Source organism: Anabrus simplex, chromosome 2, assembly GCF_040414725.1.
Source record: "Anabrus simplex isolate iqAnaSimp1 chromosome 2, ASM4041472v1, whole genome shotgun sequence".
In the NCBI taxonomy this organism is placed as follows: domain Eukaryota; kingdom Metazoa; phylum Arthropoda; class Insecta; order Orthoptera; family Tettigoniidae; genus Anabrus; species Anabrus simplex.
Window position 1 is genome coordinate 898707064 of NC_090266.1, and position 26451 is coordinate 898733514.

Sequence of the window (26451 nt, forward strand, 5' to 3'; positions counted from 1 at the left end):
ATATGAAGTTTCAGATACAGAAACTGACGCTGTTTCTCTGTGCATGCGAGTATAAAAATAAAATAGTGACCAGATTTGTGTTTTATAAGTCGTTTGATTTTATGTGTGTAAATAAGTAAGAACTTTGATGTGTGCATTCTGTTGACGCTATAGACTTCATCCACCGGTTTCTCAGAGTGTTTATAAGTAATATTGAACATTAATGATTAATATATATTTGTTTAAATGCTAGAGAACATCATCGAGTTAGTGAACTATCCTCCCATGTCCCGGTTCAATGTAGTTGTCCTCACAAATCAAACGATATGATACATTGTAGCTGTTTCTCACAGCTTTCCACGAATTAAAAAATCCCTTGATTTTTCCGTGTACTTCGTTAGAATATTGATATGAGAGACGTGTAGCAGGAACGTCGCTCTAGTCTTGATGTTCCCCAGTCTTCTAGGAGTAACATAGAGAATATATCTGTTATAAGAAGAAATTCGAGACATATTTCACGTATGGGGTATCTGAATTCGAAAAACGATGTATTTCGCAAGTACAATGCGCGGATGACGTATGGCATCATTATTTTTGCTTTCATGTTTCGTACCGGCACGTAGTCCGTAATAGTTACCCATTGCTTCATAAATATTCATACAATTGCTAAAAGATAAACAGGCGAAGACTATAATTCCACCTCCCTGAAAGTACACAATATACTGATAGCTATATGCCATAGCATCACATACCTTTCATAAATCTATGAAGTACTGTAGGCTTATTTCTAAACGTAAGTAGTGTCAAAAACTGAAAAATCCTGATGTAGATACAATTTCCTGCTGCTGGTATTATTTTATGAGATTCCTCCTTATTGACAGCTAAGAATGAAAACCTTTTAAGGCAGATTATTTTCTGTAAGAGAAATATTTGATAAACATTTAAAAAGTATGTTATACTGCCCACCTGCGACCAGCTGATAAACCACTGAAATAGTGATGGGTAACTTTTCACATGAAGTTGTAGACACAGAAATTGACGCTGTTTCTCTATGCGTGCGAGTAAAAATAGTGACCAGATTTGTCTTTTTCCAACTCATTTGAATTTATATGTGTAAATGGGTAAGGACTGTGATAATTAACTGAACAAGCGAAGTCTGATTTTATGGGAAATTTACTTTTAGTGACGGTGTGTCATTAAATTTCTTCTGTGAACCGTAGAGGTACAAGTCAGACGGTGCAAAGTCTGGACTGTATGGTGGAAGATCGAGGAACTCTCAGCCATACTTCAGAATTTTTACAAAATTTTCAATTTTTTGTCCGACGTTCATCTTTTCGATACAATGAAGGAATTCATAGAATGACAACGCTTCTCTTCGGATGATGAAGTGAGATCATTAGTCAATTTGATGTTACGATGGAAGAATGTCCTTGAGGGATTTGGTCGTTTTGTTAATATATGGGTAAAACTGCAGATATTCTGCGCATTTATTATTTTACTCCACTCATTAAATATTTCTTTAAAAATGATTGTGCATTACTCTTCAATCCACTTTCATAAATACCGTATTAATCCTGGTGATCTGCATCTGGCAATGGTGTACAGTAACATTTCATTTAATAATTAATTGATTTATAATGTATTGTGCACACGATACTCAATTATTAAAGTAGTATAACGGTAGATCTACAAAATTAGATCCTCTTTATTGAATATGACTGGACGTATGCGTAAAACTTGCAGCCTTTAATTGGACAAATTACCGATTGAAGTGTTAGTATTCAAAAGGAAGCAGCACAGTCAGAATGATGTTATTTCTTATTGTTGATCTTGCATGATAAACAGAGAGGTGTTTCGTTTAGCTTTCCAAACGTAGCTATTATTATTATTATTATTATTATTATTATTATTATTATTATTATTATTATTATTATTATTATTATTATGGAAATGCATTCTGTACTATTTTATTCCCAACTGTTTGGACATATTTTATACCAAGTGACAGAAGTCAGTTGATTTAATTTATTCCAAAGGTTGTAGTGACTAAAATGTGAATTACAATGGCCGAAGGTAACTCCAGCCCACGAAACTTGAGGTTAGTTACTGAGAGTGGAGACAACTTTTGTATCCAGTGCCATAAGTCATCAAATATTTAAATCAGTTCGATGGGTGGAGATTAATGTTGGTTTCTCATTCTTCATTATTTCCAGGTACAATGTTGTGAAGTAGAACATATTTCACTGATTGTGATTCATTTTATCGTGTTTTATGATCTTGTTTTATTCTGTCGCCTGTACACGGTCATTGATTGGCGAACACAACGAGCTTCTTTCATCAAAATAATTCGATTTCACAATACAGAACATAGCCTACTATGGTACTGCCATTTATATGTGGCTGTTTTAACACAGTGTTCGATATATAATACTCGCTGAATTCATAGAATCATGGGCAGTAGTCCAACGTCATGCACTATAACGATGAAGTGTAACGCAGCTCAGACTGTATACAAATAACCGTGGAATATATGAGTCGTCTATTTGCAATACTTGGCATCTCCATGTAATGAAGCTTTTCTGGAAACTATAATAATAATTTCGTGTGGCTATTTCTAGCCGAGTGCAGCTCTTGTACGGCAGACCCTCCGATGAGGGTGGGCGGCATCTGCCATGTGTAGGTAACTGCGTGTTATTGTGGTGGAGGGTAGTGTTATGTGTGGTGTGTGAGTTGCAGGGATGTTGGGGACAGCACAAACACCCAGCCCCGAGCTGTTGGAATTAATCAATGAAGGTTAAAATCCCCGACCCGGCCGGGAATAGAACCAGGGACCCTCTGAACCGAAGGCCAGTACGCTGACCATTCAGCCAACGAGTCGGACTTCTGGAAACTAAAACACTTGCACAATTTACTGAATGAGGGTTAACGCGTGCATTATTACCTTACTGGTTTAAGAACAGTTTTTAAATGAATGTGGCATAATATCCGAACTTACATTCGTAAAATTGTTCGGAATATTTACATTTCGAAATTAGAAATGTCCGGTTTTGCAACAAATAGTTTGATATAGCCGGGTTCGCAACTAACTGAAGTAAACAATAAGTACAAACACGGCTTACTTTTACCCTTGGAATCATCAACGTAACACTTTTGACTTTGTTACATTCATCTAACACATTCCATGTTTCGTTTCTGTGGTTGGGTTTACCTGATATTTACGCTGATTTGACTCCTTAGGGTTTAGTAAAAATAATCCTTTTAGCAGCAGGCAGTTTGAAGTAACATTTATCTGTGACCTTGAAATTTGGAAGAAATTCTCATTGCCAGTCAAAATCTGGAACATTGTGATTTTTATAAAGGTGGAACACTTTCCACAGCAGAGATGGAAAGCGAAACTTTTACGTAATAACGAATGAGGGATAACACGGGTTTTTTAATAGCTTAATGATTTATCAACACCTTTTCAATAAATGTTACGTAATACCAGTCTTTTATGCGCTAATTACCACTGCTAGAAGATTAGTGTGTCGTGTTAAGTTTCATAATCAACTGTTTCAGGTTTATGTGATATCAGATAATCTTATGTATTAGTTTCTAATATGAAGTGAAATTATTTTCTTACAAGATTGATCCTTACAATTTTCACCACATCGTCGCTTCACCGCTAAAACCTCGTATCCCACAATGCTCTTCCTATCCATTATTATCTTTAAGACTGGTCACGCCTCCAGCCCCATTTGGATATGCAGTCCGTCAGAACAATTTTTGTTGAATTAATATTCCTATGCGAGTGTGTATAGGAAAATGAACCGTAAATACATCATACTCTTGGAGTGGGTAAATATGTCACGGGAACATGCATTCCTACAAGGTTCAATTTCCTTTAAACACTGGCATACGAAAATGTACATATCGAATAATTTTCTGATGGACTGCATATCCATATGTGGCAAGGGAGGCGTGACCAGTTTTAAGGAGAATCATGGATAGGAAGAGCATTGTTGACATACGAGGCTTTGCCGGTGCAGCGACGATGTCATCATTGGTGTCAATTTTATTCCTGTAATTACTACTTTACAACTCTATACCCAAAACTTAACCGTGTTATAATTTGATAACTATGTAGCTAAAACGAACCACCTCTCTTGTTTGCCTCTATCAACAGCGGATGTGGCTGGTATTGCTACTCATAACAGAACGCAGATGGCCGTATTTTCAACTAACTCCATTTTTCTACGCATAAAATGAGCCGGTTGCAGGTCAAGCTTGCATATATTTCCCTTAGTATTCAGCACAGAAAGTATTTTTTATCTATTGCCAATTTTCTTGGAGAAGGCCAGTTTTCCAAATAGATGGCTGATATGGACAATATCGAATTTACAGTCACATACAGAGTTTCGTCAAGAGTACAGTATCAGAAAAGTAGAAATGCACAAAGCAAGCTTTTACACCAATAGGGAATATTGATTAAAGTTGTCGACCACCACGTTATAAAACCCATAACATTAGAATTCATGGATTTCTTGAGGTGAAATATTAGGTGGCTTCCTCGTTCACTTTATGTCACTTGAGTTTACCTCACATTAAATGCTGCAAATGTCTAAGAATTGTCGGTATAGTACACCTAAAACATATTTGAATTATTTTTAAACATCTGTTGAAATCGTCTCGAATCCAAAAATAGATGTTTTGAGGCAATAAAAATTGAATGAGCACTACTATATCACGCAAATTGTTGATGAGTTTCGAATTAAGAATGAAATTAATTCCTGGCAAGACTGATGCGTACTACTTTCATGAGACATTAACTAGACACCATATTTACTCAGAATGTAAGAGAAATGTGATATACAGTACGTACTGTATAGGGGGTTATTGACCAATACATTAAAAGCCACTAACTTTCAATAACAGTATGTATGCAACTTATGTATTAAGTGATTGATCCCTAACGGCATATCCACTTTTTCTTACAAGTTGCTTTACGTCGCACCGACACAGATGGGCCTTATGGCGACGAGGGTCAGGAAAGGACTAGGAGTGGGAAGGAAGTAGCCGTGGCCTTAATTAAGGTACAGACCCAGTATTTGTCTGGTGTGAAAATGGGAAACCACGGAAAACCATCTTCAGAGCTGTCGACATTTGGGTTCGAACCCACTACCTCCCGAATACTGGATACTGGCCGCACTTAAGCGACTGCAGCTATCGAGCTCGGTGCATATCCATTTAAGTAAGGAATAGTTTATGGCTGTTTTAAGAGGAAAATATAAGCCTGTCATAGGAAGATTGTTCTTATTCAGAGATATCTGTTTTCGCGCTAACTGCTACATTTCGAAATCGAGTGTCCGTACAGAACTGAAGGAAAAGTTCTGAAGTTCAGTATTGATGAAAACTGTGAATATTTTCAAACTTGTTAAAGTACATTTAGTATTTAAGAATGTACAGAAGACTACACCGAAAGAAATGAGGAAGTTTCAGTTGTCGTGCTTTCATCTCACATTCGCTATCAGTGAGAATCATAAGAAAGCTTTTTGTTTCTTTCACTGAATTGAATGTCATATACATGTATCACCCGCTCCACTTCTGTCTTTACAAAGTGTAACTCCTGGCGCTATTTATCACACACAGGATTCAGAAAGAACGGTAACATTAGTACCCCCTGAAAAATATTGAATAATTTGAATATAAAATGAGACGACTTCTAAACTCCGACACATCTCCACATAGTTTGCAAATTATTGATGCAATTATTTCAATGTTCATTTAGCTCTATTTTTTCAGAAGAGTGTTCAATACATAGGTTATATAAATCTCCTCACATAGGCTGCCAAGTTGACCATCTTATGTAGATGAGATCGTCGTTTAAGAAAAATAATAATCCATACAATTAACACGAAATTTTGGTTAAGACACCATCTGTTTTAAGGGAAGATAGAAAATAACCTCTGAGTTGAGAATCTCAATTAAACTGGAATCAGGTATCTGGATGAATGTTAACCGAGTAATATGGACGAAATTATTTCGGCAGTGAAGGTAGTACTAATAAGAAAGATTAATTTTATGTTTAGAATTCCACTAACAGAACTCGTAAAGCATGATTCACAGTTCGTACTTTCTTAATGTGTCCCCGTGTTACTGAAGAAATTTGAATTCAGGTGTAACATCGAAGCACACGACAGAAGAACATGTAAGCTTTGAAAACAGATAACAACCGAGTAAACCGGTCGTGCAGCTGCATTTTTTGTATTCTGAAGATGGCAATTTCGAACCCCACCGTCGGAAATCCAGAGAAGATTTTCTACGGTTTCGAATCTGCTCGGTATATTCCTTAATTAACGCCACGGGCACCATTTTCCCACTCCTTGCCCTTTGTTACTCAGCAGCACCGAATGCTATATGTGAAAGGGCGACGTTAGCCGACTACCAAAATGAAAACGGAAAAGAAATAGATAAACAATAAAATAAAATGAATCGATTATCATATTTGTCTTTGAGATGTGGAATGAACTGACCGTGTTAGGAAAAAAATGAATGCGTTTTATGTACTGTGGAAGGGATATCGTAGTACAAGGATTAGAAGTTCCCTGCCAATTACTGAAGATGAAAAACTGAACAATTCGACCTTTAATGACGGCCGATAGTGAAACTATCGGGGAACCAATCAGATGCTTGGCTGAGGACTCAATAAAAATGGATTAATTTAAAATGCAGGCTTCCAATTTTACGTGACTGTTGATATGATGATCACATAGACATTGACAGTGAATAATTTTCTCACGTGTATGACTTACCGGAACCACTTATAGTTGACTCTAATGGAAAAGCAAGTAAAATGCTTAACTCGAACTCTAGCATAGAAGACCAACCCTTACATGATCTGATGAAAAATTCCATCCCAATTTCTAAATAAAAGTTTCATCAATTGTATCCTTTTACTGCCCACCATGTCTCGTTATATATTATAATCCTAGTTTAAACGAGATTGCAATATGACTTTACGTAAAAAATTACAACACTTGCTTGAAGTAAAATGGCATGATTACGTGTTACTTATGCCAAACGTGCCAGCCATTGGTTCATTTCCGATCACTGAGTAGCTTACATTTTGATCACGGATTTTCGCCGTCTAATTACCGCAGAGTTAGCTCATCTACATTTAAGGACGTAGGGATACTTCATGTAACCTATTATGGAACAATGTACTTTGTGTGCGGCAGTACTCCCCAGTATCAGTCAAAGTTATCTATATGACCTGGAAATGGAATCTGTTTTTCGCTTCGTGCGTTACGTGATGAAACTCGTTAACTTTATTCGTGGAGGTTATGATTGATCATTTAGAGGCTCTTATATTTGTTTCAGAAGAATACGCAATAAAGGGATTACAATAATTTTCACGTATTCTCATCAAAATATCATCATGATTTTCACCAGAAGGTTAGGTGTCATATTTCAAACAATTTTTGTTTTTGTACAACTTCGGTTTCAAGCAATGAATTCTTAAAGTATTGAAATATGCCCTAGACTTCAGCTCGGACTTTACAAAATCTGGAACTCACAATATTCTCCTTGGAAGTAAGGAAGATTCTAGTTCTACTGACTGCTGATACCGTCATCATAACAATGGGATCTACAGGTTTTCGTGTAATCCAAACCATGTGACATTTTATTTTAGAAACTCTCATGCATTGGCCAGGACTCCAATCGTAGCTACTTTGAACAGAAGGCAGTAATAATATCCTTCGGTTATCATGTCAGCTATTCTTGATGTTCTGAGGTAATAATAAAGTTATTGTAATCGGGAGATAGTGGGTTCTAGCCCCACTGTCGTCAGCCCTGAAGATGGTTTTCCGTGGTTTCCCATTTTCTCACCAGGCAAATGCTGGGGCTGTACCTTAATTAAGGCCACGGCCGCTTCCTTCCGATTCCTAGGCCTTTCCTATCCCATCCTCACAGTAAGACATATCTGTGCGGGTGCGACGTAAAGCAAATAGCAAAAGAAAAAAGTTATTTGCTTAAAAACCCCTCCGATCTTAAATCTTAAAACTACACGGAGATGTCATATTTAAAATTCCTCAAATGCCACAAACTTCGAAAGGGATCGAGCCCATTATCTTTGGAAACAAATGGACAGTTAATAACCTACTCTGCCACTGAGGTCGAAGATCGGCAAATTTCAAGATCTTGTTATCAACGAACATAAAAGTAATACAAGAAAGCAACTCATGTATATAATGCAACACACTCTATTATATGTATTACATTATAGTATCGGCATTCTCGCAACATTAGCGGTAAACAATGTAGAGTAATCACTAGCCTGCATGGCGTACATTTCCATTACATTTTTCGGTATCTAGATACTGTCAAAATCATGTTAATATGCTGAAAAAGTCACGTGATCTTTCTCTCGGCTTATGAAGTTAGACTCTGGTGATTGACGTCATGACAACAACATGTTAAATTCGTGGTGAGTACAGTGATGGCGGTACAGCAAATTCATGGGTTCTTCACTGTAACAGGGAGTAAACCGTGATAACAGAAGGTTTCGAAGACCTGATCTGTGAGAAGATTGGGAAGTTTAAACTACAGAGGGATTGTAAATGTAAAGCGTAAGCGTGGTCCGATCCAAGATCAAATTAGCTTTCAGAACTGTAATGAATGTGTTATGATTCTTCAGTGGAACCTAAGCTAAACGTGAGAGCTGATGGTGCAATTGTCTGTGATCTAACCAATCTTTTAGCTGAGGACGCAATATAAGATAACCGCGAATTCGTACTCTCTGATAAGGAATTGAACAATTCTTACGGACACTCATGCCAATGAAAGGCCTCGATAAATACAATTTGGTCTCTGACTACACCGCAAGGAACCTCATGAGTGTTGTGCTACACAAAGTTCATGGGCTTGATGACCAAATATTTCCCTTTATCTGCAATAAATCCATATACAGTAGTTAGAGCCCACGTGAAAAGTTAAAGTGGACGAGTTATGCCATACGTCATGAGGTAATATCTCACTCCTTCTTCGAAATTTGGAAAAGTATCTGATAATAACGTTATTGGATTTACGTCCCACAAACTATATTTTTACGGTTTTCGAAGACGCCGAGGGGCCCGAATTCTCTCCCGAATCAGTTATTTTACACGCCAGTAAATATACCGACACGTATTTGAGCAACGTCAAGCCGAACCGGACTGCGCCAGGAAAGAACCTGTCAAGTTGAGCACAGAAGGCCAGTGTTCTATCTTCTGAACTACTCAGCCCGGCGAAGAGTATCTTCGTAAGTACAATAAATGTATAGAAACAATAATACTTTTCGAAAGGGTGGTTAATATTCACTTAAAAATGGACGTGCAGTGGGTAAAATAAATATTCATACATATATGGTTTCAAGCGGTACACAAAGAGGAATTATCGGTAAGCGATTTTTACTAACACTTCAGATGCTCTACAGTTTGTAGTAATTAATTGTGGCGTATATTGGGTGTACCCACTATATTCTCTGGTTTATAAGAAGTTATCATTTAACGACACACAAAAACGTTTTCATAAAATTAGATCGTAGTCATGTATGGTATGTAAACGTCGCCGACTGAAGGCTGAAAACAAATCATTTATCGTGTATCCAGTATAACAGTGGAACTAATAGTGTACAGGAATGGGACGTCGATCGGGTGAGTTGAAGACTGTTGTGAAGGAAATGTCTTGCATGGCGGAGGTCATGTCATGATGTGGAGATGTATGAGCTATGCTGTGGTGGGAAAATGGTTGTTATTGAGAATAATATGACTGCCACCAGCGTTTGTGAACATAATCCGTGATAATGTGCTGACCAGTGTTGCAAAATTAAATCCTGAGGGCTCGTTTGCTACAACAAGACAACGTTCCCAAGCATACGGCTCGTATAACCAATGAATGTCTGGTGTATAATGTTCGCGAGCAACATCCAACGACTCCACAGTGCCCAGACCTCAATAACATAGAAAAATCTGTGAGAATTATTGGAGCGGAGAACAAGGAAGCACGAGTACTTGTCAAAAGAAAACTTCATCAATCATCTGAAGAAGAAATGGTCGAAAATTGATGCAGAAACCATATCAAACTTTGGAAGATCCGTGCCACGAAGACTTCAAGCAGTTATAAATGCTCGGGGAATGCATACGAAGAACTGGTTGTCAAACTGTGTGTGTTTGAGGACAGTGAGGATGGTTGCCTAGTTGTACTTCCTCTTAAAACAATAAATCACCACCACCATCACCACCACTTTGAGGACAGTGTTTCAACATGTATGAATATTCATTTTGCGGACAGAAAATGGTATTCGCTTTGTATTGTTGTAAAGACTGCGTAATTTCTATCCGTAGGTGATTCTTCAAGCTTCATTAAGAAATATAATTCATGTACTAGGGCATGAAGTGACGGTGTTTTATGAAAGATACGTGACAAGCTGCACATGCAATGTATGAATACTTGTTTTACCTACTGTATGCAGCTTTCCTGAAATACATTTGACGAAATGAGGACATTGTGTACAAAAAATATATCTAAAGTAGGGAGAGTCTTAGTATGACTTCTTCTGAAGAAAACTTGAACTTTACTCAGTTAATTAGGAGCAGCAGATTGAACAGAACCTTGCTGATATACTGTAGAAACAGCAGTTTATGTTGGTAATTGAATGTTACGACGACTCTGCCGTTCACAAGATATGACCCTTAACTGGTTCTAGCAATTCTCTTGTGTTGATTGACAGCCTAACCTTACCCTTCGTTCACAGATTCTAACGAGGTCAAAATAGCTAAACGACCAAATTACAACCATTTGATAGGCTGAAAACCTTTCCCAATATTCAGAGTTAATTATAAATCTTCGTTTAATTACAGGCCCAGTGATTTTCTAGAAAATTATTTGAAAGTGAATATTTCAGTCCCTCCCAATTGTGAAAATACTGGGATGAAACGTCGTGCATTATAATTAAACATATCATTTGCAGTTATTTTATACCCTTATGTGACCGTAAATACAACCGAATACATTTTAATTTCATGTAATTTTATTGTTGTAAAAATTGTGTACAGTATTAGAAATGGCTTGTTGTCGAATAAACAGAATTAATATAATAAATCATAATTTTTAAATCTTACGTAATTAAAAATATATATAACTACAGCAATATGATTGTAGGACTCGTGAATGCCACGGTGGCAGTTTGTGTGTCACTGAGCTACTGTACGGGATACATCTACTCACGCTTTCCAAGTTCTGTTCCAAAAATCTGATATCAACACATTTTACAAAGCAGTGAATTTCAACCTCACAGATTCTCTCTTTCTTTACTTCTCCAATTTTACTTGTCGCCTACAGCAGACTTTCCTTTATAGGTTAGTGTTCGTGTGCGGGAATTAACTTCATATTACGAAGGGATTGGCTCAACAATGAGCTGGCGGGGGCAACAAATGTTAAGGTGGTTGTGCCAACATTAGGAAATAGAAAAGGCAATTGGAATCGAGATGCATCGGTACGATTCCGTGCTCTTGACTGAACATACTGAAATATTAGAATAAAGGATCGGTGGACCATTTCAGTGTATGCTGGTCTGTCATTTTGTTAGGTCATCAGTCCGGAGGCTGGTTGGATCTTCAGATAACAGCACTGAAGGTTAAGCAATTATAAGGAAGCTACTAATAGAGAGAGCCGTGACAATGCATTTCTCACTCGATAGCCCCTTTCAGAACATCCAGGCTAGTCAAACTCTGAATGTTCTTACTCAACACTACCCACATCTCAGCGGCTCCCACATTGTCAGAAACATAAAATGAGACTCACACTACAGATACATGTTCTCTGGTGAAAGCAAGGAGACAGATGATAGGAAAGTGCATCCAAAAAGAATATGACTTAAACTCTTTCCAGTCTGTCCAACACACAAGTTAAATACAAATAATGTAATATATACCATAATATATCGTCGCTGTTCGAGCAAAAGGTCATATCTCCCAATGCTCTTCCTAGCCACTATTTACCGTAAGACTGGCCACGCCTCCCCGACACATATGGATATATAGTCTATCATAACAATATTCGTTGTGTCTTGAAAGCCCCCGTAAAGGTGTGAGAGTTTAAAGCGTTCAGTATTGGTAACCTCGGCACCACACGATTAATTTATTCAATTTACGGCTGCCTTTGTCCTTAGGAATTAACACGGTACTCATTATTCGTGTGAACGCCAGGGCCATGCGCCTAACTAGAAGTGAAAATCTCGTTTCCAAATGCATCGCCTTCCGGACGCCGACTCGAATCAAAGTCCTTCTGGGTTAACCAAGCACGCCTTAACCGCGCTGGTTAAGGCAGCCCCTCATTATACAGTTATGAGCAGAAAATTTATGATAATATTCGTTGGTAGCCTACATTTCTACAGACAAGAGGGGAACGAACTTACCTTGTTCAGTTCAACAATACATTGGTAGACATTCATACTGAAACTTAGTCCAAAGAACCCTCTTAGAGACTGGAGCACACGAAGTCCGAACATATACATATTACATCACCAAGGTCGTCTAAATAGCCAGTTATATGTGTATTCATTCCTGAAAACAAATAGTCATATTCATGCATTAATTTCATTCGAAGCTCCTAGACCAGGGCCTCTCAGGGTGCATGCACTGTGTACGATGCTAAAGACGACTTTGCTTAGTTGACCAGAATGCAGCCCCCCACTCCTCGATTTGGAGCATTAATGCTGTCTCTCTCTATCCCCACGCCTGTCTCGCTCGCTCCGCCTGTCTCCCTCTTCCTCACTTGTTCCGTAGCGCTCCAAATCCGAGCCTAGTTGAGCCGAGTTGAGCCGAGCTTAGCCGAGTAGCCCAGAGACGAAGCATTGGTCTGAGCTGAGCCGAGTGGGACCGATGCACGGTGCACAGGAACTCTGCTCTTCAGTTTGCACGGGTGAGATTTTGGGCGTTTGAGAGGCCCTGTCCTAGACTGTTTCTGGAGCTACCTGATATTCCGCAGTACGACGTTCTAGGCAGGTTCAAGAATGCCCGATAGAATTAATATCGGGAAAGCACATCGCTCAACCAGAAAAGATTATCCAAAAATTAAGTCCGACTTGGACGGAACTTGCCATCTACTAACAAGATCTTAGTAAATCTAGATTGTTAGAGAAAAACGAACGAACGCATTGACGGGTGAGCGTGATCCCAACATAACGTCCCCTAGACAAAGACGTCACCACCTCCATAATGGTCTCTTTAAATAATGTTATCTGGGCTGTACCTTCTTCCCCATTGCAACTATATCCAAATATGTATCACTGCGAAAACTCAACTTGGATTCGTACGTAAATAGAACACTCCCTCATTGTTCCCATGTCTTATCTCGATGTTCTGTGTACCATACTATCGGTCACTTCTAATACTGCGGGCAATGGCATGAATCTCACAGGCTTCGGGCAGGCAGTCCCTCTTGAGGTGAGCTTCAGTATATTATAAACCTGAACATGCCTGTCCCTGCGATTACTCCGGGTACGTAGCAGATTCGTTTGCTGTACTGCGAATTCACCGTATTTCAGGGATAAATGACGACCTTCTCGTGGTACTGGACGTTCGTTGCTGAAGACTGGAATGATAGGTTCACCCCGTCGTAATCCGTATCCGACCCTCAAATGCCATCGCTTTCTTGAGAGATGGAGCCTGATACCTTAAGAAAAGAAACCCGGCCAATCAACTGCGCCCGTGGGATTGACTGATTTCCTTTCATTTTCATTTTTATTTGTTTATCTATTGATTCGATAGTATCATTCTGATGTACTGAACCAAGGTAAGTATCGACCAATTCCCTGTCCAATCATTTATTGTATTTATTCCTTTTACACAACATTATTCAATGCATGAGGTCACCTCCTGCGTTTTGAACGTCCAGTGAAATATACGTTTCTTGTAAACGCAATGTTGAAACATGGAATACTGTGAGATCTTTGAGATTGAAAGGAGATCAAACTGAAGCTTACTCGAAAATTTTCGGTAATTTTGGCCAATTTACACGAAATTTTAGGAGTTGATTAATATGGAACTGACGAAACTTGAAAATGGCGGACATTTTTCTTTAAATATTTTAAAAAATCAATCTGATCCATTTTCAAAATGATCCAAGTGCAACAATTTTCGAAGTATTATTTTGAAACTTGGTTAAGTTAAAGAAGTTAAAGGAATACGTTTCTGTGCAAATCCTATATTTTGAACAACTTCTTCTTCTTCTTCTTCTTCTTCTTCTTCTTCTTTCTTCCTACCCGTGGGATCGCGGTTGCGAATTGCGTCGCACATGCGGATTTGGCCCTGTTTTACGGACGGATGCCTTCCTGACACCAATCTTATCTGGGGGATATAATCAATATTGTGTCTTTCTATGGTGGTTGGTAGTGTGGTATGTTGTCTGAATATGAAGAGGAGAGTGTTGGTACGGACACAAACACCCATTCCCCGAGCCAGAATAATTAATCGGAAGCGATTAGAATCCCGGACCTGGCCGGTAATTAAACCCCAGTCCCTCTAACCTGAAGAGCAGTACGCTGAACATTTAGCCAACGAGTCAGACTTTTAACAAATTTTTTTATTAAGATGTGAAACTTCACAGTATTAATTTTGTTTTCTTCATACTTTAACACAAAATATTTCTGAAAGCTACCAACTATTATATTGGATATTGCAAATTCTGAATGCTATATTAGTGTACATGTGTGTAAAATGCAAAGGCAAACAGACTGAAGTTATTGCTCAAGAATTATATTGACCTCTATAAAAAAAATTCGCGTAAATCAAAATAAAAGGATACGTTAATTTCTGATTCAGAATTACGATTATTGTACTAAAGTGCCTCATGTTATCGTTTCTCAATACCTTCCCACGTCGTTTGCTTTTTCTCCCCTCATAAAATTCAGAGTGATTTCTTTTACAATTTGTTTTTCGTCACACCGACACAGATAAGTCTTATGGCGACGAACGCGTGATTATGACCAGAATGTGTTTTTCTTAGATTATATTCTTAATTGCATTAAAACTCTGAAAACATTCAAAACCACAGGTATGATTTAAATGTCTCCGTCGGACCTCTAAAAATGACAGAAGTTGTAAAAAATGTTAACACAGTGTGCCACAAGGTTTGAAGTACTTGCTAGCATAAAAATAATTTTTTCGATTCTTGAGACTTTTCTGGGTCAATATTTCAGTAGGGACGCCCGTTTATATTGCTTTACACATGGACTATACTCAGCTGAGTGACTATCCCAATGATTACCGGATGCTGCTTGGGACAACTGGGGGAGAAGAGGAAAGGAACAGTTTTTCCTACCCCATATCTTCTCCAAAGGCTTGAGATTACAACATATCAACATTTAAACAATGCTGCTACAAATAGTGGAATCTGTCGACATTCAATATCGTGCGTAGTACCTGCAATGAACAACGTTACAATGGTTGAAAATTTGATTACGTCCGATGTCGGAACCGATTCGCTTAAGGACCTACGTTTATTTGGACTTATTTCTTTGTTTGGTTGCCCTGTACTTACCCATGCAGTTTGTACGTAGACTATAATTTTGTAACATTATGTGTATTAAGAATGTAGAGTCTATTTTTCCTAAATGTTGAGTGGGTTGATAGTATACACGATGCGGAGACGATATCCAAAGTTTGGCCTGTTTGTCATTCTGTTTGAAGGGAATAAGTGTAAAAGCTGCCAAAGCCTGTTTCATGAATATTTGAAATATTAAAATATAGGTACCCGGAACTTCCCTGCAATTGGTTTATCTTATTTCGTTAAGTAGGATTTCTTCTTCTTCTTCTTCTTCTTCTTCTTCTTCTTCTTCTTAATCTGCTTAACCTCCAGGGTTGGCTTTTCCCTCGGATTCAAGAGCAGTGCCCTGGAGTTTGAGACTCTGAGTCGGGGGTTAAAACAGGGGAGGAGAATCAGTATCTCGCCCAGGCGGCCTCACCTGCTATTTTGAACAGGGGCCTTGTGGGGGATGGGAAGATTGGAAGGGATAGACATGGAACAGGGAAGGAAGTGGCCGTGGCCTTAAGTTAAGTACCGATCTCGATAGATGCAGTCGCTTAAGTGCGGCAAGTATCCAGTATTCGGGAGATAGTAGGTTCGAACCCCACTGTCGGCAGCCCTGAAAATGGTTTTCCGTGGTTTCCCATTTTCACACCAGGCAAATGCTGGGGCTGTACCTTAATTAAGGCCACGGCCGCTTCCTTCCCACTCCTATCCCTTCCCTGTTCCATCGTCGCCATAAGACCTATCTGTGTCGGTGCGACGTAAAGCAACTAGCAAAAAAAAACGTTAAGTACCACCCCGGCATATTTGCCTGCAGGAGAAGTGGGAAACCACGGAAAACCACTTTGAGGAGGCCTGAGGAGGGAATCGAACCCCCTCTAGTCAGTTGATCTCACGAGGCTGAGCGTACGCCGTTCCAGCCCTCGTACCACTTTTCAAATTTCGTGGCAGAGCCGGGAATGGAACCTGGGCCTCTGGGGGTTGCAGCTAATCACACTAACCACTACACCACAAGGCAGACTAAGTAGGATTTAAGGACATAGTATCTTTAATTTTTAACTTCGAAATTACCGCCTGTTAGGCAGAATAAAGCGAACATTAATTCAGCGACTTCACTCGCGAGCCACCGATTGTTTTAAGACCTCAGTTTTAGCAGTGTTCCACTTGGAGGTGCCACTACTTGAGTTTCTTCCGGATCATGGTGTTATAAACCACTTTGAGCAATTTTCTATAGGTTGATGGTTTCTCTACACTCCTACACGCTTCTTCCCGAACTTCTTTTGAATAAATCAGCAGCTTCCAACATTACAAAAGAGGCACTGAAGACATTTTGAAACAGTTTGCAGTGCTCATCAGATCTGCAAATTGCCATACAATTCATTTAGGCGAATGCAAAGCTGCGGAAAATAGAATTCCTAAATTCAAAAGTTTAGATAAATTATCTGTTAGATACAAAACATGAAGCGTGGGAGTTGGCTCACTGGTAGGTGTAAGCCTGCGAGAGATGGCAGATTCGAGCCACGCTGACAGCAGACCTGAATATAGCTTTCCGTGGATTCCCATTTCCACTGCCGAAAATACCTGGGCTGTACCTTAACTAGGACTACGGTCAATACCTCTTCAGTTCTAGCGCTCTTCTACCCCATTATCTCTGAGGATATATTTATGCTAGCGTGACGTTAAATAGGTAGCATCCGGATTGAATGACTCAGAAGGTAGAGCGTTGATTTCCTGAGCCCAAAGTTGTGGGTTCGATCCCGGTCCCGTCCGGTGGTATACGAAGGTGCTCAAATAACTACGACTATAGAAATTAAGTTCTATGCTCCCTGTCAAACACTCCAGCGTCGTGTCAGTGGATTTCCCCCTCCCATGGCATTACAGCCCTTGAAGGGCCTTGGCCTACCAAGCGACCGCTGCTCAGCACGAAGGCCTGCAGATAACGAAGTGTCGTGTGGTCAGCACGACGAATCCTCTCGGTCGTTATTCTTGCCTTTCTAAACCGGGGCCGCTACCTCACCGTCAGATAGCTCCTCAATTCTAATCACGTAGGCTGAGTGGAACCCGAACCAGCCCTCAGGTCCAGTAAAGATCCCTGACCTGGCTGGGAATCGACCCCGGTGCCTCCAGGTAAGAGGCAGGCACGCTACCCCTACGCCACGGGCCGGCGTCAGTGGATTTACCGGAGCGTAAAAGATTTCCTGTGAGACAAAATTTCAAGTATCAGTCAGTCCCCAAAAACCGTAAAACTATTTAGCGGGATGTACAACTCATAGCACAGAACAAAAAATATTTTTATGAATTAAGGATTAGGAACTGTGTCATTGTGTTATAAGACATGGGAGATTATTATTTGTATTTTTACAATTGGCTTTACGTCACACTGACACAGACAGGGCTTTTGGCAACAGAGACGTGCAACGAGAGGGGAGGATGCCTTAATTACGGTACAGCCTCAGCGCTTTTCTGGTGTGAAAATGGGGAAGCTACAGTAAACTATCTCAGGGCTTCAGGGCTGCCGAAAGTGGGGTTCGAACCCACTATGTCACTAATGCAATTTCACAGCTGCGCGCCCCCTAACCTCACGGCTAACTAGCTCGGTCCAGAAATAAATAAATGGAGATTCATCGATATTAATATCTCCAATTTTGACGATAACTATGCCAAAATGGCAGCCTATATTTCGGGCACTATCTATCTTTTATGGCTGCCCCAGTATAAATAATACCACATCTGTTCCACAGCTAAGGTACTGTCACATAATACGCTAACCCTTATCTGCAACGAGCCAAATTCTGGTGTAAGTTATGCAACGTCGCATGTGAACCTCGATTGTGTGATGGGTGCAAAGAAACTCTTCCCACGCTTAGTTCAGGAGAATGGAACGCCGCTCCCGATAACAAAGAGCAAATGTCACTTCCTGATAGTTTAAACATTGGCCAATAGTACGAAGGATTCAGGTGGCGATTCTTCTCATGTCTTCCTTGAACTGATTTCACAATTCCTTCGAATTTCATTTGTTCTATGAAAGAATATAGTTGGAAGTGCACTGGATACGTATGCTCTAGACGGTGGGGTTGGGTGATAGCTCAGACGGTGGATATATAGATGATGATCTAAATATGAGGACCAGTGTCAACAGATTATAGGCATCACAGTGAATTGTGTTCACAGCAATATCTGGAATTATCCACCTCTAAAATCCGACAGCTTTTAATGAGACGTAAAACTCATAATAATAAAAAAATCGAGATGGATATTATTATTATTATTATTATTATTATTATTATTATTATTATTATTATTATTATTATTATTATTATTATTATTATTATTATTATTATTATTATTATGTTATTCTAAACTGTTTTGCAGGCACCACATCAGCACAGAGACATTTGACATACACCAACAACATGTGACTGTTGCTCCCGAGGTCCCAACCTCCTTATATGAAGCAAAATCAACACACGTCAACTAACGAGGGTAACAGTTGTGGATAGACAGCCAAGTGGACATAGACGAATTTCTTGATTTTCATGACTACATTATAGTGCTCTGTTAACCTGCGATGAAGAACCAATGTACTGTATAGTAGAAGCAAATAAAAATATATGTCTGTAAAATGATTATATATAATCGTATAAAGAATCAGTTTCTACGTGCCGGTAAATCTACACAGTCGAGGGCTGGTCATTTAGAGCACCATTAAATAATACCAAACTCTGCTAGGATCGAACCTGCCATCTTTGCACAGAAAATCTAACCGATCCCGTTGGCCGTGCAATTAGAATTGCGTAGCTGTAAGCTTGCATTCGGGAGATGCTGGATTGGAATTCCACCGTCAACAGCCCTCAAGATTTTTCCCTGTGGTTTCCCATTTTCATACCAGCAAATGCTGGGGCTGTACATTAATTAAGGCCACGGCCCCGCTACCTTACCAGTCCTAGGTCTTTCCCATCCTTGAGTCGCCGAAAACCTTCGATGTGTTAGTGCGACGTTAAACCACTAGAAATGCCGATGACCTAGATGTTAGGCCCGTTTAAACAGAAAGTATCTTCAAACCACTAGAAAAAACTTTCAGCCATCTGAGTCCCTGAGCCCGTTATTTCAAGTAGAATATACAGTCCACTAAGAAGTCATTAGGTTTGTCAAGAGGTAAGATGTTAGTTCTCCCTTACCGTGTAAGAAAAGCACTAACGTGATCGGAAATATTTTCTCGTATGTGTGATCCATAAGTTGTAGAAAATGGTAACTATCTTAAGATTGCGATATAACTAAGGAGGTCATGCAGCATAATTCCTCTTTCTGCGTCGAAAGATAGGAAGAAGAAAAACAAAAAGGCGAAATAACGTAAAGCTCTGCACTGACGTACTAGCTAATGAAATATAGGTCTAACTAGCAAAGACATTAAATATGGAGTGGCTTCTTTAGTCAGCCAACATGAACGAAAACAAATTAATCAAATCCGTCCCATTCCTCCGCCATTCATTGTCCTCGCTGTCTCTCTCTCAGCGCTAGCTAGCCTGGTGCGTTCACGCTTTTCCTCTATGTTAGCTTAACGTCATAATAAAGTAGTTTAGGAAGGTTCGAAATTAGAATTGACAAGCCAAAAGAAATCCCAATATATGATCCCACCATGGACGTGACATTCCTTGCACAAACAGCTCACGGAAAAAATAGCCCAATAAATTAGGTTAAATAGAAACATGCATGACTGGAGGGAAGAGCAAAGGGATAAATTAGAGATAAGGGTGGGCTCAATATGAAAGGGCATCACATCTTTCCTAAACTTGTCAGCGCTCCAAATGGAAGTGTTAATGATACTTTATGGCACACGACAAGGAAGGTAAGATGAGAAGGAGAACACTGACCTCCAGTATGCCCATCTCCAGTACGACAAACACGATACAACCAACGTCTAGTATAAGCAAGTATCCGTAACTCACGTTCACAGTAAACAAGTTTACTGCCTTAATTCACTAAAGAGGAATGCACTGAAATTAGTGAATGCTCTTGGAACTCGAGCCCGAGTGCCTCCGATCTCAGGACACACTTGATACAGTTTCAACCCACGACTCTACTGCTCAGATATGAAGTTAGTGCTTATAGTAGCTTTCCGAATGGTTGGTACGATAGGTCACTGATTTAGGACTAATTTGAGGCCTCATCGTTTGGCAATACTTGAGTCAAGAAAGACTGACTGTCCCGCTCCACTATTATTTCCTCCATTTTCCCACAGACGAGTTCCCCGACAAGTTTCATCCCAGTCCTATCCCTGGTCAATAAGGAATTCCCGCATCCAAACAGATGCCACAGAGGAACAGGGACATATAGAATTCAGTAAGAAAAAGCAACTTGTGATCCTGGCATCCCAAACCCCTTATATGAAGCAAAGCCAACAGATGTAAAAACGAAACAAAGAAGAAAGAAAGAAAGAAAGAAAGCCACCAAGACCCGATGTGCCTTGGCTTACCAAGTGACCGCTATTCAGCCCAATAGCCTGCAGATTACGAGGTCACGTGGTCAGTGGGACGAATCCTCTAAGCCGTTATTCTTGGCTTTCTAAAGCGGGGCCGCTATCTCAGCGTTGTACCTTAGAGCTCCTCTAATATTGTTCTTAAGTAGGCTGAGCAAATCTCAAACAGGCCCTCAAATTCAGGTAAGAGTCTCCAACCTGGCCGGGAAGAGAATCGATGGCCCCTGGTAAGAGGCAGGTTCGTTGCACCAAGACTCATGATGGAAACAAGTGTGGATGAACAGCTAATAGACGAAATTCTTGATTTCTTTCAGTACATTATGACGCTCTGTTAGTCCACTTCAATCGAACCAACGTTCAGTAGAAGCACAATGTGTATGTATAATCCAATGCAGTATCAGTAACTTGTATTTGGTGGCCGTGATGGCACTTTGTAGAATGCATCGGATAGAGGAAGGGTTAAGAAATTTAGTCCCCTAGGATTACCTTCATTTTAGGTAATTTTGTTATTATTATTATTATTATTATTATTATTATTATTATTATTATTATTATTATTTTGACCACTTTTGGACCACGGGAAGCAACTGGCTTAGGCCTACTGGTTCGTTCCTCGAACTCTTTGAATTTATCAACCTTAGTTTGAAATACTGCTGTATTCCATATCTCATTTGTACTGATCCCAAATTTTTCCATATCTTTTCTTGTCTCCTGAAACCATTTTGACCGAGCTCGATAGCTGCAGTCGCTTAAGTGCGGCCAGTATCCAGTAATCGGGAGATAGTGGGTTCGAGGCCCACTGTCGGCAGCCCTGAAGATGGTTTCCCGTGGTTTTCCATTTTCACACCAGGCAAATACTGGGGCTGTACCTTAATTAAGGCCACGGCCGCTTCCTTCCAGTTCCTAGGCCTTTCCTATCCCATCGTCGCCATTAGACCTATCTGTGTCAGTGCGACGTAAAGCAAATAGAATCCATTTTGTGTTCGTCTTTACTTTGGTGATGTAGTTGAGAGATACGTTTGTCAGCCTGCTCTCACTCATTCCCATAAGGTGTCCATGACATTTTAATATTCTCTTGTACAATGTGTCTGCCATAATAATATTATTATTAACCTATTTTATAATGGTACCTCACTCTTAATAATCATGTAGATTGTTCTCTTCAGTTAATCTTCGTAAACGTTTCAATATGAGTACTCATATATCTATTTAATAAAGCATTATTCCTTTAGATTCAATAAAATAATAAGTTTAGTAACAAGAAAACTTACACAAAACTGTTTTCTGATGGCTTGTACGGCTGAAAAGTTCTAATGAGAGATTTCAAGTCAATTTCAATTTATTGCCGTATAAGAACATTTGCAGGGAAAGACGCCAAACCACAATGTCTGTTACCTGATTTTCAGCCTCTGAGAGCAATCTGTATTATTTTATGACACTAGACGACCATTCTCAATTGGTATCTCATATTAGGATATCACAAGACTTCCCAGGGCAATGTTACAATAAATAAAGACCATGATGGAGTTTTAAATTATCACTTGCTAATTCATTCATAATCAAATCCAAATTCTGTAAAACATTATGAAAGTGAGCACTTGCACATAACCGTGTAAGTTAATCCTAATAACTGCGTCACTATAGAGTAAAAAATATGCTAGTACCGGTAATTCGGCTTCTTCTTCTTCTTTTCCTACCGCTTTTCCACACCTGTGGGGTCGCGGGTGCGATCTGTGTCGCACATGTGGATTTGGCCCTGTTTTACGGCCGGATGGCCTTCCTGACGCCAACCCTATATGGAGGGATGTAATCACAATTGCGTGTTTCTGTGGTGGTTGGTAGTGTAGCGTGTTGTATGAATATGAAGAGGAGAGTGTTGGGACGGACACAAACACCCAGTCCCCGAGCCAGAAGAATTAATCAGAAGCGATTAAAATCCCCGACCCGGCCGGGAATCGAACCCGGGACCCTCTGAACCGAAGGTCAGTACGCTGACCAATCAGCCAACGAGTCGAACAGTACCGGTAATTCTGCTATCATCACAAAACACTATACTTTTACATTTTTACTTTGCAGGCTTCAGAAAATTCTTTGATATTCTATTTCTAGAGGGAATTTATGTAGCTATTCACAAGTTTAGAGTTAGGTAGTTGATGGTTTATTATGGTGAGTAGAGAGTTTAATTCAAGGTGGAAAGTAGATATTTTAGATGTTATAAAGTCTATCAGATAGGGTTTAGCTTGTGAAATGATATTTACTGAGTGACATATATAAGGTGTAGTGATGGAATTAGTACATTTTAAACCTCCTCCGGTATAAAAATGTTATATTTCTTAGCGAGTCAAATCATACAATAAGAAAGTTTAAGAGCGGTATGAAATAAAAATAATTAGTTCAGCTATTCATAAATCTTAAGAACAATCTCATAGCTCCAATTCTGGATGATGTTTGGAGATATTAGGTATAATTCAAAACTGGTAAAATGGTGACATAATATTGTGATAGCGGGACGAGTAACTGTAAATAAATCAAAATGGAAGAGATAAGATCATCCTCTCATTAGAAGAAGGTTTTGAATACAGCGAGTAGAGATGACATCGTCAAGTAATGAAACCTAGTGGGTGATTCCAGGAAAAAAGATTTATAAGGGATGTATATTCAAAAGATAATTGTACGATAACCGCAGAATAAGTTAAGTACCAATTTTGATCGAAATAGTAATGTAAATTTACACCAAGTTTGATCGTGTTATTTACTAACGATGTTTGGAAAACGTATCAAAAATAATATAAATGCTCCATTTTAAGGTTAAAAAATACATCCCTGCATATATTCAGGTTGTGTCTTGATTGCGAACAGTCCAGATTGCGAACAAGGCAAAAAAGCGTCGAGATTCCGAACAACTAAATATACCCAGTCCAGATTGCGAACAAGAGATTAGTGTTGACGTGAGATACATAAAACTGATACAATTTTGAAAACAGTCTCATATGTAATTTTTGTTCTAGTAGTATTAACATTAACTGGTACATTGGGATGTTTTAGGTAACCTAACCATATTTTTAAAAATATTTTTGTTATTGAAAATGTTTAATAATTTAGTTGGAGGTAATCTTACCATTTAGAAGATTATCTATTTTATTGTATAACATAACTAGAGGGGTAGTTGTTTATGGTGGATTAGTGAGAGCTGTATTATTAATAGGTTATTACTATTTTTTTTCTTTTTTTGCTAGTTGCTTTACGTCGCACCGACACAGATAGGTCTTATGGTGACGATGGGATAGGAAAGGCCTAGGAGTTGAAAGGAAGTGGCCGTGGCCTTAATTAAGGTACACCGAGCTCGATAGCTGCAGTCGCTTAATTGCGGCCAGTATCCAGTATTCGGGAGATAGTAGGTTCGAACCCCACTATCGGCAGCCCTGAAAATGGTTTTCCGTGGTTTCCCATTTTCACACCAGGCAAATGCTGGGGCTGTACATTAATTAAGGCCACGGCCGATTCCTTCCCACTCCTAGTCCTATCCTGTCCCATCGTCGCCATAAGACCTATCTGAGTCGGTGCGACGTAAAGCAACTAGCAAAAAAAAAAAATTATTAAGGTACAGCACCAGCATTTGCCTGGTGTGAAAATGGGAAACCATCTTCAGGACTGCCGACAGTGGGATTCAAATCCACTATCTCCCGGATGCAAGCTCACAGCCGCGCGCCCCTAACCGCACGGCCAACTCTCCCAGTATTATTATTATTAAGCCAATGAAAGAAGTGGGTGGTTGCATCGACAGGGCATTAGCCTTTAGAATATTGATTATTATTATTATTATTATTATTATTATTATTATTATCATTATTCAAAACAGTACATAAGAAGTGAAATAGTCAGTTTATTTGGAAAGAAGTGGGTTTTTCTTCCATGCTTTTAACTTTTTTTTGTTAATTGCACAGTATTTCAATTATGTGTACCAGAACTTGGTGTACAAACTGAGGGTTAATTTTTCTGCAGACCGACAAATTAGAATTTTGTTCATATCCAAGTCAACATTTCTAGTCAAGCGGATTGGGCAACTTGGTATTTCCCACTTGTTCGCAATCTGGACTGTTCGCAATACAGGCTAACGACCTTGACAATCGAGGTAATGCAAAGTAATTTGAACGCTAAAGCTGAATTGTGTAAGGAATGAAAATTTAGAAATTAACGTTGTAGACACGAAAAACGTAGTGAATTGGAAAGGTAACAACGAGAAATATGTAGTCGACGTACAGGTAACACCCGTAAACCTAATGGAGTATCTAGAAATTGTAAATGTAGTCAATGCACACTGAACAGATCAGCATCGTAAATAAATCGGGCATTAGGGAAGTGACTCCCAAAGAGCGGTTGAAAAGTTCAAAGTGTGTACTTAATGTAGTGGTGAAAACTTAAATGCTGTATACTGTAGAGTAGAAATTTGGGGAGTGAAGAAGCAGTAAGTATTATGTCAGGTTGTAAATAGATTATATGAGCAATAATGAGATTACCTGATTATACACCTAGCATAATTGTGATATTATATTGCTCTTTCATAAAGCAGGTATAAAATTAATGCTATAAGAAAAATTGTAGGTTTTTAATTCAGTTTAAATATGGGGGAGGCACAATTCTGCAGTTGACTTGTCAACATCATATCGTCACTGCTGTGTTGAAACCGAGAAAGAGACAATGTTCTTCCTATCCATTATTTCCCTTAAGGCTGATCACGCCTCCCAGCCACATATGGATATGCAGTCCATCAGAACAATGTCCACTGAGTTCATTTCCCTATGTGCGATTGTAAAGGAAATTGACCTTAAACACGTCGTACTCTAGGAATGGGTAAATATGTCATGCAAACATACAATTCCTACTGTACGGTACAATGAGGTTCGTGCGGTCGTTCATTCATGTTTTTCTTCACATTTGATACTCTTTTTCACTATCATCCTGATCAATAACAGATATTCACCACGCAGATTTTCGCCTTATAAAATAATCACCACCATCGACAACTAGTCCTTTAATACGACAAGTGAATATATGCCCACGTCAGTGATGTTCGCTGTTGATGGCAAGAAAACTAAAATCGTGAATATCTCCATTATTGTGGCTTGAAAGTGGCCACGAGGTTTGGGTCACGTAGCTGCCAGCTTACATTCGGGAGATATTAGATTCGAATGCCACTGCCGGCAGCCCTGAAGAGTGTTTCCCGTAGTTTCCCATTTTCATACAAGGCAAATGCTGTGGCTGTGCTTTAATTAAGGCCACCGAGCGAGTTGGCCTTGCTATTATGGTCGAGCAGCTGTGAGCTTCCATTCGGGTGAAAATGGGTTTTAATCCCACTGTCTGTAGCCGTGAAGGTAGTTTTCCGTAGAATCCCATTTTTACACCAAGAAAATGCTGGGGTTGTACCTCAATCAAGGCCAGGTCGGCTA